This window comes from Fulvia fulva, chromosome 12 (assembly GCF_020509005.1).
Source record: "Fulvia fulva chromosome 12, complete sequence".
In the NCBI taxonomy this organism is placed as follows: domain Eukaryota; kingdom Fungi; phylum Ascomycota; class Dothideomycetes; order Mycosphaerellales; family Mycosphaerellaceae; genus Fulvia; species Fulvia fulva.
This window is the reverse complement of record NC_063023.1, coordinates 2,325,550-2,338,702: the sequence shown is the minus strand read 5'-3', so window position 1 is coordinate 2,338,702 and position 13,153 is coordinate 2,325,550.

Sequence of the window (13,153 nt, the reverse complement as noted above, 5' to 3'; positions counted from 1 at the left end):
ATAATGCTATATTCTGTTTAGCTTTCCGTAATATTACCTATACGTACTTCCTCTACCGTAGCGCCGGGTCTACCTATAGTCCGAGGATCCTAAGCTAATTTACCGGGTTAGTCGTGTGCCCCTATATCTAGATAGAAGCTTACATATTATAGAACTGTGGCCGGCGCGTAAAGTGTATTAGATTGTACTTTTCTAGGGCAAACCGAGCCCCGTGCCTCCTAGCCTAGTCCTCGTAGATCTTATGCTTCTCTTCTAGTAGCCTATAGTTCTCCTTAGTCGAGGAAGACTACGCTAGGATATTTGTGTCGTCTACGAAGCCGCTCGTAGCGGTGTTCTAGGATTCTAGGGCTAGGAGTAGCGTCGCTATAAAGAAGAGGAATAGAATAGGTACTAGCGTTAAGCCTTACGGGATTCTAGTATAGACTACTTAAAATGGGCTTCTATACTAGTCGACTAGAATCGACGTACTACGGTTTTAGAGGTAGGACCGTACGAAGTTAACAAGCTACCTAGGGAGTCCCTTCGACCTTAGGATATAGAGTAGCCGCGGGTATAACACGTAGTCGAAGGCTCCCGATATGTCTAGGCTAAGTAAGGAAGCCACCTTGTCCCTATTCTTATACTAGATAGCCTTTAACTAAGAGGTAATAAGTTCTATCGCGGATAGCGTCGATCGCTATAGGCGCGCACCTATCTAGGTGTCTAGGAGTAGGGAGTGTTCCTCTACCGCCTCGGAGAGTCTCGTTATAACTAGCTTCTTAAGCGCCTTCCTAAGAGTATTAAGGAGCGCAATTGGGCGGTACGACTTCACCTACGTATAGTCTTCCTTCTACGGCTTACGTAGGACTACTGTCGTCGATTGTTTAAAAGCTATCGGGTGGTACCCGGTCTATAGGTAGGCGTTAAAGATCGCTATAACTACTAGGGCTAGTTGATCTCTACACTTCTTTAGTAGCTCGTTTAGGATCCTATCCGGCCCCGGGGCTTTCTTCGCCGGTAACTTCCTTAGTATAGCGGTAACTTCTCCCTCGGACACCTCCTATTAGACCGCGATGCTAGGGGCTAGGGGAGTAGAGCTGTTTATATCGCTTAGATTAGCCTCGACTAGGGGCGGGAAGAACTTACTAGCTAGTAGACGCGCCTTGGCCTCGGGGTCGCTAACCGGGCTACTAGGCGATTGTAGCGCTAGGATAGAGAAGGAGGGGCCCTATATAGGGTCCTATCGGGCCCATTTCGCTAGCTTCTACATCCTCTCTAGCTTACCGGCGATTTCTTCTACTATAGCCCTCTAGCCGACTACTTTCTCCCTTCGTATTATAGCTTTCTTCTATTAGTATGCCTCCCTATATACGTTCTAGGCCTCCTCGCTATAGCTGCTCGTCTATACCCGGCGGGCTCTCCTTACTTCTCTTACTACCGTAGTATACTCCGGCGTCTAGTATAGTTTAGACTATATCGTTAGTTAGGCAAGCGGAACGTAAAGTGAGGTCGCTTTTCTTATTTCGTCTATTAACCCCTAGACTACTTCGTCTATCTCGTCTTTACTGTTGTATTGCTACTACGCGATCTAGACTAGCCTCTTAGAGTTATCGAGGTACGCCTAGATGTTAGCCTAGTAGGCCTTTCCCTAGTTTGGCTTAGGGGTTCTCGCTAGTATACGTTATATCTATATCGTAATAGAGGTCCTAACTAGTATATAGTCTAACGACGCCTCGAGTTTATGTTCGATCCTATAGTAGGTTACCGTGTAGTAGTAGCTATCTAAGATCTAGGAGAGGTCGATCGTGCCTTAGAGTCCCCCTCTCTTCTAGGTACCTAGGTCCTTCGGGGTATTAAGGGCAATTACGTTGCTCGCTATTAAGTCGAGTACTTCGTCGGCTATAGGGTGCGGCTATATAAGGCTTTCCTAGGAAGGGTGGTATATATTAAAGTCTCCTACTACGATGTGGTACCCTTGTCTCTTAAGCGCACTATCTAGGTATCTATAGACCCCTAGGTCGCGGCTAGACCTCGAGGCTAGCGGTTGTATATATAGGTTATATATCTAGGTACTACCTACGTAGAGGGAGGTAATATCGCCCCCGCCTTCTTCGTCTACGTAGTACACTACCTCCTAGTCGGATTCTAGTATGTCCTTGCTGACATAGAAGCACGTACGGGGTCTACCGTCGCCTCGTAGGTATATCGTATAGCCTAGTGACTTGTAGGTCGTTAGTCTCTTATAGTACGGGTTAATCTATAGCTCCTAGATTGTAAGGACGTAGTAGACGCGCGGGTCCGCCTCGTATAGGAAATGGTTCTAGACTATATCCTTGCTATAGTTAACGTTATACTTGTCAGGGCGAGAGCCTGGCCTGTGAGATGCAAGGGTAAAAGCGAGAATGCAGGTGCGAAGTGCAGATGCAAAAGGGTATGGTATGATTGCTACACAAAACAAAAGACGAAGAAAGCAAGAGAGGCCTAGGGAAGGCCAGATATTTATACGCGACCCTCGCGAGTGCGTGTCCCCGCATTAACAGGGCTAACCCGTGCGAAGCCGCGCTCAGCAGCTTTGCTCAAAACCTTATTCCAACCTGCCCTACGTTCCGAGTCTTCCACGTGCTTCAAGGTTTGGTAGAGGGGTGAATTTGGAGGGCTGGGTCCCGTAGTGAATGTTGCGGGGCATGTGATTCTTAGCGCTCACACACCAAGCTGGACTGTCACTTCTTAACGACTTCTAAGCGCTCTGAGGCTCTTCTGTCCCCACCTTCTGTACACTCTGTAGGGAGACCATGACAGTAGCCCCCCCGAACAAAGCTGAGTTCCTACGAAGCCGTAGTAGTTCCACATATCGAGGATGTTCAGCTTCAGTACTAGGCCTAGGCCTAATGTCATGGTCGATACACCATTGGTAAGCCCCGTCGAAGAGCTCAGATTCGAAGAGCCTGCCGATGTTGACTTCTAGGCCGTCTGCGCGGGCGTGGTATTCTTCGATTGCTTGACGATTGAAGATGATATGTTGGATAGGTTCCCATGAGGTATCCCACTCAGGGCAACCTTGCCATTCGACTTCATACTTGATCGGCGGTAGTCCTTCAACGTCGTTGGGCTCTACGCGGATTCCCCGGATCTTGCGGACGGCATAGTCGTCAGAAGGTAGGTTAACAGGCTCGTCGACTTCTACTTCATCGGGAGGACCTGGCATGTCTTGGTTTTGGTTCGGGAATGGGTCCTCAGCCGACGGCCGAAGGCGTACGGGATGGAAGACGTCGTGGATCTTTATGTTCGCAGGAAGAGCTAGACGGTAGGCGTGTGAACTGATACGCTCGGTGATCTCAAAAGGACCTAGGTTCTTCCAGTTCAGCTTCTTGGAGGGGCGGTCTGTCTTGATGTTCTTGGAGTTGAGGTAGACCATATCGCCTACTTGGTAGTCGGGAGCTGGCTGGCGACGACGATTGGCTTGATCCTCGTAGATTGCTTGTGCGTACACCATCTCGTCGTGAACTTCTTCATGGATCTGTGAGAGCATAGTAGCGAACTCGTCTGCTGCTTGCTCGTTTGCGTCTTCGGTAGGCGGGAGAGGTTCTTCTGGTTCCATGCCTGTACGAGGGTGGTAACCTCTCGTAGTATAGAAGGGAGAGTAGCCAGTAGTCTCCGAGTCCCAGTTACGAGTAGCGAACTCCACCGCAGGGATATGCTGAGGCCAATCCTTCTGGTGGTAGTCGACGAAGCAACGAAGGACCTGCTCGAGGATAGCGTTCGTAATTTCGGTCTGGCCGTCGGTCTGTGGCTGAAAACTGGTCGAGAGGTTATGCTTGATGCCTAGGATAGCACACAGACGCTTCCAGAAGTGCGAGATGAACTGGGTGCCTCTGTCAGAGGTGATGCTATCCGGGAGGCCTTGAAAGCGCCAGACGAATTCGTAGAACAAGCGAGTAGTCTCCTTTGCGGTCATGCTCCAGCACGGGATCATGTACCGGTCCTTAGAGTGACGGTCCACGATCACTAGAAGGGCCTTTGCTTTCACGCCGCTAAAGGTCTTGCCGTGAGGAAGATCGGTGATAAAGTCCATAGTGATGTGCTTCCACGGACGATCAGGAGCCGGGAGAGGGTGCAAGAGACCGTGGGGACGGTGGCGGTTAGCTTTGGCTCTTCGGCAAGCAGCGCAGTTCAGCACGTAGCGGCGGACGTCCTTCCAGGAATGCGGCCACCAGTAATACCTAGCGAGGAGCTTGTGGGTCTTGGCTACGCCTGGGTGACCCCCAGAGGCGGAGTCGTGGATGATTTGAAGAATCTCAGCTCGGATATTAGAGCCTTCGGGCTGCGGTACGTAAAGCTTCTTACGGAAGTAGACGACACCTCCCTGGAGCTCGCACTCGGACAGCGAGAAGCCCGGGAATGTCCTCGCGCCAGATTCAAGGGCCTGAACTAACTCTTGGGCGTCTATGTCGGCATCGTACGCTGTTCGTACTCGTGCCATGATGCCTTCGGGCTGCTCCTCATTATCAAACCCCTCAAAGTCTGATTCGGATGAGCCGTCGGTCGTTACTGAGCCCTCTTCATCGTCGTTCAAGTCCTCAGCGTCCGAGGCGTATTCTTCAGGCTCGGATTCATCGTCACTCTCGTCAAGGTAGGCAGGAGCGAGCACGAGAGTAGCAAAGGAAGCGGCGAGCGTAGGCTGGCCGTTCGATAGGTACTCTCGAAGCTCGGAAGAGAGGTTGTGCTCTTTGATGACTTGTTGCCCTGCGATTTGCCGGCCCCCTCTTCGATCAACTGGAGAGTCACCAGGGCGGCGGGTAAGGGCGTCGGCCATCGAGTTGGCCTTGCCGGGCGTGTACGAGATCACGAAGTTGAACCGGGAGAGGAACTCGCTCCAGCGGGCCTGGCGACGATTGAGCAGCTTGCTCTTCATAAAGTAGACGAGGTTCTTATGGTCGGAGCTTACTTGGACGGGCATAGCAGAGCCTTCGAGCTCGGGGCGCCACTCTTCGAAAGCTTTGACGATGGCGAGAAGCTCCTTGTCGTAGATCTCGTAGTTACACTCCGTGGCGGTCATCTTCTTGGAGAGGAAGGCGACAGGTAACCAGGGGGATTCAGGCGAGCGGCGTTGTAGCAGGACACCGCCCACCACGCCGTCGGATGCGTCGGTCTCTACACGGGTCTCCAGTTCGAAATCGAAGTGCCGTAGAAGCGGGTTCTCAACAAACTTCGCTTTGAGCAAGTCAAAAGCCTCCTGGCATTCGTCGGTCCAGGCGAACTTCTCACCCTTGCGCGTGAGCTTCGTCAAAGGGCGTACCACGCCCGAAAATGCGTGGATGAAGCGGCGGTAGAAGTTGGCAAAGCCTAGGAAACCCTGGACCTCTTTGACGTTCGTAGGAGCATCCCATTCGACGATAGCGTCGATCTTCTCTTGGTCCATCTTGATGCCGTCTGCGGTAATGATCAAACCAAGGAACTTGACTTCGGTCTTCTCAAACTCGCACTTGTCGATGTCGAGCTGCAAGCCGGCGTCTGCGAGCTTCTGAAGGACCTTACAGACGTGCTCGCGGTGCTCCTCCTTGGTCTCGCTGTAGACTAGGATGTCGTCGATGTAGGCAGTGCAGAACTGATCGAGGAACTCCTGAAGGATGTCGTTAATGAAGTTCTGGAAGGTACTAGGCCCGTTACAAACGCCGAAGGGCATAACGAGCGACTCGAACAGCCCGTAGCGAGTACGGAAGGCTGTGAGATACTCGTGTCCTTCTGCCATTCGTAACTTGTTGAACGCAGCGATGACATCGAGCTTGGTGAAGTACTTGGCCTTAGAGAGGCGCTCGAGCGTCTCCTGAATCAACGGTATTGGGTAGCGGTTCTTCTTTGTAACAGCGTTCAAGCCTCGGTAGTCTACGCAGAAGCGTAGACCACCGCCGGGCTTCTTGACGAACATGACGGGACTGCCAGCGCTGGAACGGCTCGCTCGAATGAACCCCTTCTTTAGGTTCTCTTCGAGGTATCTCTTGAGGACGATAAGCTCTTCTCGGGACATGGAATATAACGGTCCGAACGGTGTCTCTGCACCTTCTTCTAGCTCAATCTTGTGGTCGTGAGGGCGATGAGGAGGTAGCTCGTCTGCGGCTTTAGCATCGAATACGTGGAGGATGTGGTGTGCCCAAGGAGGGACCTTCGTAGCAGGGTCGGTAGGTGTACGCTTCTTGTCGAGCTTCTCGAGGGCGATGTCGATATCGCGGAGAGAGGCGGCGAAGACTTGAGCTTTGGGCTGCTTAGCAGCAGTGGTGAAGGCAGCGGCGTTCACCTGGAAGATCTTGGTATACTCAGGACCGCGCTGAGGCGGCGGAGAAGGCGGAGGTGCCGGAGGAACTTCTGGAGGGAAGCTGACAGTAAGGGAAGTCCAGTCGATGATAGGTCGGTGTCGTCTGAACCAGGGGAGGCCGAGGATAAACTTCTGATGCGGTAGGGACGTAAGGAAGCTGGTGATCGACATACGCTTGCCTCCGAGGGTGATTGACGTGTGTACAACATGAGTAATCTTACCAGTGGTAGTCTCCGTGCCGTCAAAGAGTTCAAGGGTGCGAGGGTACTTCAGTTCCTGGGGTTCGAGGTTGAGAGAGGTCGCGAGTTTATAGTCCATAAAAGACTCGCCTAGTGCGCCAGTGTCCATGAGAGTGAGATTGGAAGAAGAGAGTTTCTTTGAGCCGATATTTGCATTCGTGACGAACGGTTTGCAAGCGTGGTCCTTGCCCGTCTCGTCGTACAGGTCTAGCTGTGCTGTATTGATCCTCAACTTCTTTCCTCTCTTCACTTTCGGTAAACGTTGTTCTTGGTCTTCATCGCGTCGATGAGGAAGACCTAGGCTTTTTTCCTGCTCAGCGGGAGCAGCAGGAGCAGGCTCGATAGCGCCGACAGCGCCGCGAACCGGGTTGCGGGCGTTACGGGCAGCGAGCTGCGGACAGTTGGCTGCGATGTGGCCTGGACCGCCGCAGTAGGTGCAGAGTCCGGCCTGGCGACGGCGAAGCTTCTCTTCGGGAGTGAGCTTACCGTTGACGAGGCCCTGGACTCGAGGGACGGCGGCACCAGCGCTGAGATCCATAGCGTCACCTACAGAGACGGGAGGGAGAGCCGTAGGAGCGGCGGCGCCTAGTGGAGCAGCGAAGTGGCTTCCGGGACCACGAGGCTGACGACCTTGAGAACGGGAAGCGAGGAGAGAGGCGGTGTGTTTCATGTTGGAGTCGAGGCGCTGGCAGGTCTCGACGAGCTCACGGAAGCTCATAGCACCGACGTCCTTGTCCTCGAGGGCTCGAAGAAGCTCTGCTGACAAACCACGGCGGAGAGTGCTCTTCTTGGTCTCTTCGTTGTAGCCGGTGAACCCGATGTCGCGGTTGAAGGCCGCGAGGTACTCGGCGAAGCTCTTGTTCTTCTGGAGGAGGTTGTGGATGGCGTTCTGGGCGGTGGCTCTACGGTCTGGATCACCAAAGGCAGCACGGAGGTCCTGCATCAAGGTGAGGACGTCCGGGCAGCCGATAGTCTGCGTGGCGTTGTCGATGTAGTGTTGTACCTGAGCCGCGGCGTCTCCCCGAAGGAGGGAGAAGACGTACGTGACTTTGTCCTTCTCTTGCGGAAAGTGGTCGGCATTAGCCAACAGCTTGATGGTGAGCTGTGTCTCAAATGCCTCAAACTTGCTCTTGTTGCCGTCGAACTCGTCTGGGTCGTTGACCTTCTTGGAGAAGTGCTGGCGGCGGTTGTCGTCGGCGTGCGGGGCGAGGTTCTGGAAGGTGTTCACAATACCTTGAAGGTATGTTGCTTGGTTGTTTGCTTGCTCGACCTGCTGGGCGGTCTCGCGGAAAGAGGAGACGGTGCGGTTGATGAGAGCGTAGGCGGTGTCGGGGTTGGCGTTTGCCTAGGCACCGAAGGCAGCGGCGTTCGAGAAGGGGATGTCAGTCCACTCACTGAAGTGGAATGGAGTGTCTTGGTTGTCGAGGTTGACACCTCTATCGGTGGCGTGGTCACCCATGAGGATGACTCGAGTGGTTGACGGTTTGTTGGTCTTTTGTGATGTCAGGGCGAGAGCCTGGCCTATGAGATACAAGGGTGAAAGCGAGAATGCAGGTGCGAAGTGCAGATGCAAAAGGGTATGGTATGATTGCTACACAAAACAAAAGACGAAGAAAGCAAGAGAGGCCTGGGGAAGGCCAGATATTTATACACGACCCTCGCGAGTGCGTGTCCCCGCATTAACAGGGCTAACCCGTGCGAAGCCGCGCTCAGCAGCTTTGCTCAAAACCTTATTCCAACCTGCCCTACGATCCGAGTCTTCCACGTGCTTCAAGGTTTGGTAGAGGGGTGAATCTGGAGGGCTGGGTCCCGTAGTGAATGTTGCGGGGCATGTGATTCTTGGCGTTCACACACCAAGCTGGACTGTCACTTCTTGACGACTTCTGAGCGCTCTGAGACTCTTCTGTCCCCATCTTCTGTACACTCTGTGGGGAGACCATGACAATACTAGATAATGCTAAGCGTGTCGAGGCTAGTTATCGGCATCGACAATCATTTCCTCTATATCGTCCTATGTCCTACTGCCCTATACGTCCTAGTCTACGCCTATCGGCTATATACTAAAGGGGAGCCGGGCCTAGTTAGATTCCCTCGCCGTAGCTAGTAGAGCACGTGGCCTCCCGTACGCCCTAGGTTACGTATCCTTTATATCGTTCTCGGCCCTAGGGCGCTTATACCCGACCGCCGCTAGTTAGTTCCGGTATACGCTAGCCTTACGGTCGCCGTAGAATCTTAGGGCGACGGTTCTGTTTATGATTGCCTTGTTTTTCGCTAGTTTCCGCTATAGGCATTCCGTACTATACGATAGGTAGTGCCCCGGATAGTTCGCGTACCGTCTCGTAGTCGATGTATAGTCCCTAGATATATAGTCTCCTATATAGTTCGAGTAGGCCTACTTGTTTGTACACGTGTAGGTTTGGTGTCTATACTGTTAGTATTTGAAGCATTAGAGGACACGAAAGGATAAGGAGTGCTTTTCTACTATCTTAAGGCTATATTGCTAGACTAGGCCTTGTTCTATCGCTAGATCCGCCGCTTTCGCGTCTTATAGCTATACTATTAGCGCCGAGGCCTTCTTACCTTCTAGCCATTTCCTATAGAGCCAAGTCGCCTTCTAGATTAGAGAGTTAAGAGTGACCGGGTTGTCCTCTTAGAGAGCGCGTAGGTGACCCTAGTTAGTTGGGTCAAACTCCTTAGGCATATCGTGGACTAGGATCGTAAATTGTTTCGTTAAGACCTTCGCTAATGCCGTAACCTTAGATGCCTACTATAGCTATACCTCTAGGTGCCTCCTAGTAGTAGTAGAGCTAGTATAGATCTATAGAGTGCCGTTAGACTATTAGTTCACTACGACCACCCCTAGTTAGTTAATTCGTTAGGCGAGCTCCTTATTCGATAGCTTCGCAACTTCGGCCTAGTCTTCCTTTACTACAATACGGATCGTAACTACATCGTGCGTTAGGCGGGGGCCTAGTATCGATGCCGCGACCGATGCCTAGCTATAGGGGTGTTAATTCCGGGTGGCCTTACTAATCGCCTAGGACGTCGTCCTTATTTCTTGTTGCCCTCGGTAATACGACAGTACAAGCGCCGTACGTAGCTAAGTGATCATTACCTATAGAGACCGGTAAGGGAGCTGATCGTTAGTTTCTATACTTTTTGCGTCCTCTATAAGTTGCTACTAGTTGTCTTAGGGGGGCTTCGCCTATAGGGCCGTAGGCGCCGTTAGTACCGTAGCCTAGGCTACTATTGCCTAGGAGTTGCCTAATGTAGCTAGGCACCTCCGCGGCGTTTGGAGCTAAAGAAACAGGGTGAAGAGAGCTTTAAGCTGTCTAGATTGAATGAGGTAGAACTCCCTTAGTCCTAGGGGCAGTGGCCTGCTTTATATATCGTTAGAATAGCCTTGATAAGAGCTTTCGAATATGTCTTATTTTGGCGTAGAGATCGATAAGCGTTTTTTTTTCAGGTTGTACGAAGTTAATCCGCTATCTATATAACCTCCCCCTCCCCTAAAGGACATTAGGGAATACTAGAAGTTTAGAGATTAGGGTACTCTAATAAAAGAAAAAGAAGATGTCGTTCAGTTCGACCTATCCGAACACCTAGCGCTACCTTAGGTTATAGGCAACAAGAGGTTAAGGAGGGACGGAGATAATAACTCTAAAGAGTATAAGGCTAAACACTATAAGGCTCTTATCGCCTAGATGTTCTATCTAGACCCTACAATAAGCTAGGTAGAGGAGATTCTAAACAACGTAGAAGAACATACATTTGCTACTATTAGGCAGGCTATAGCCTATTAGCAGGAAGTGCTAATCCCAAAGTCCTATAAGGTAGCTATAGGAGACCCCGAATAGGGATATATATAGAGAGAGGTAATCGAGAACGAACTTATTACCTTAGTAAGCAACAACACCTAGGAAGTAGTTGTACCGCTAAAGGGTACGAATCTAATTACTTCTAGGTAGGTCTTTAATATAAAAAGAATAATTAGTAGAGCTATTAAGAAGTTCAAGGCAAGACTAGTTATAAGAGGGTTTTTATAGAAATATAGGGTTGACTTCGAAGAGACCTTTATACCTACTATTAGACATAATACTCTTCGAGTATTTATAGCAGTAGTGTGTAAGAGAGATCTCGAGATACACCTAGTAGATGTGAATAATGCTTTTACCTAAAGTAGCCTCCTTAAAGACATCTATATAATCCTACCCCGAGGAGTTGAAGCACCTCTAAACATAGTATTCAAGGTCCTACGAAGCCTTTATAGGCTTAAGGAAGCAGCTAGAGACTAGAACAAGCTCTATATTACGAAGCTAGAGAAGATTAGATTTACCTAGTCCTAGGTAGATCTATACCTACTTATCTATACGGATAGAGACCTTATAGTCCTTACCTATATAGATAACATACCTATTGTAGCTCTAAAGCTATTAGATGTTCAGTAGTTTAAGGCTAAGCTTAGAAAAGTGTTTAAGATTAAAGATCTTATTGAACCTATAAAGATCCTTAGAATAAGGATTATAAGAGATAGGTCCTAAGGCACTTTAAAGCTTAATTAAGGACACTATATCTACGCTAACTTAGCTAAGATGAATATAGCTAGAGAGAAGGCTACGCTAACCTACTTACCTATAGAGAGCTACGAGCATTTAGTACCTACGGCACCTATAGATAAGAGGTGTAACAAACAGGATTACTAGAGCTATAATAGTACCTAGATATAGCTAATGATAATAACAAGGCTAGACTTAGTATTCCCCCTTAGAAGAATTAGCTTATATATTACTAATCCCTCGTAGTAGTATATAAAGGCTTTAAAGAAGCTCTCCCGATACCTACGGTCGTACCTAGACCTAGGTCTTATATATAGAAAGGGAGGGGGCAATCTCTAGGGATACTCGGACTCTAACTACGCTATAGACAAAGTAGATAGAGTCTTAATTCTAGGATACGTATAGTTCCTTTATAGATCACCTATATCCTAGATAAGTAGGAAGTAGAAGTCTATTACAACATTAATAATAGAAGCTAAGTTTATAGCTATAAAGGTAGCCGTAAAGTAGTCATAATTTCTTACTACTGTCCTTAGGGAAATAGGGTGCCTAGAACTAGTAGGAAAGAGCTCTTTCTAGCTAAGTATAAGGGCAAGTAAGGGCACTATTAACGAGCTAAGGCTAGTTAAGCTTATAGGTAATAACTAAGCCGCTTTGACACTTATTAAAGATACCTATATATATAAAAGGTCAAAGCATATTAACGTTGTATATAACTATGTTAGACATCTCTACTAGTAGAAGAAGATTATAGTGGACTACTACTATATAAAGGACATAGCTACTAATAGGTTAATAAAGCCCCTTAATAGCTAGTAGTTCTAAAACTTTATAAGGCAGCTCTAGCTTACGTAAAGGGATTGTAGGAGACCATATAGCCTAAGTAGGAGTGTTAAGAACATATAGGCCGTAGGACAAGTATATAGGTGTAGGTGTGTTATATAACTAGATCACGTGACTAGGGTTTACTAGCCTATAGGCTAGTAAACATCCGGACACCTAGTATCTACCTATACTAATACCGGCGATACTATATATAGATACACGCTATCCTATTAGGTCCTTCTTCGTCTTTCGTATAATCTGCCGTCTTCTACTACTACGTAACTCGTACCTATTTAATAGGGTATAGTATAATTGCTATATAAAACGAAAGACGAAGAAAGTAAGAGAGGCCTAGGGAAGGCCGGATACTTATACGCGACCCTCGCGAGTACGTGTTCCCGTATTAATAGGGCTAACCCGTACGAAGCCGCGCTTAGTAGCTTTACTTAAAACCTTATTCTAACCTACCCTACGTTCCGAGTCTTCTACGTGCTTCTTCTAGGGTCCTATAGTAAATGTTACGGGGTATATGATTCTTAGCGCTTATATACTAAGCTAGACTTTCACTTCTTAACAACTTCTAAGTACTCTAAGGCTCTTCTATCCCTACCTTCTAAATACTCTATAGGGAGACTATAATAGGCATCGCCCTTAGAACGGCAGCTTTATACGTATCGCGTAGATCTAGAGCGGCCGCTATAGTAGCTAAAGACGATCGCCGCTAGCCTAGTTTATATAGTATACGGTCTAAAAGCGATAGGCTATTGAATAGGTACGGGTAGATAGTAGCGGAGTGGAGTAAGAGATCAATCTTCAACTGACTAATAGCACGAGCATGCAGCAATATATCAGGAACCAATATGTTGATTGTGTTGGATGTCTATCTAAGCTAAAGGGGAGAGAAGGTATCTCCCTACAAGCTGAGTCATCGTGGATGCCTCAGGCTGCCAGATCACTTCCTGATTGTTGACTCCCTTTGAGATGCTACATCTTAACACTCCCACTCATCTCGTATGGGAGGTTACAGTCTGCTCACTTCCTGTCAATAGTACTTGGACCTTTTTATGACAGGTTCAGCTGGCTTACAAACCTCTGGAAGTGTGGACCAGTCTTTGGTTTTGTAAACCCGTCTGCAACCATCTCAGAGGTTGGGGTGTACTCAACAGCAATAAGCCTCCTCCACCAAAGTTTCCTAACAGCGTTATAGGCAATGTCAATGTGCTTCGACTTGTCATGAACATGTG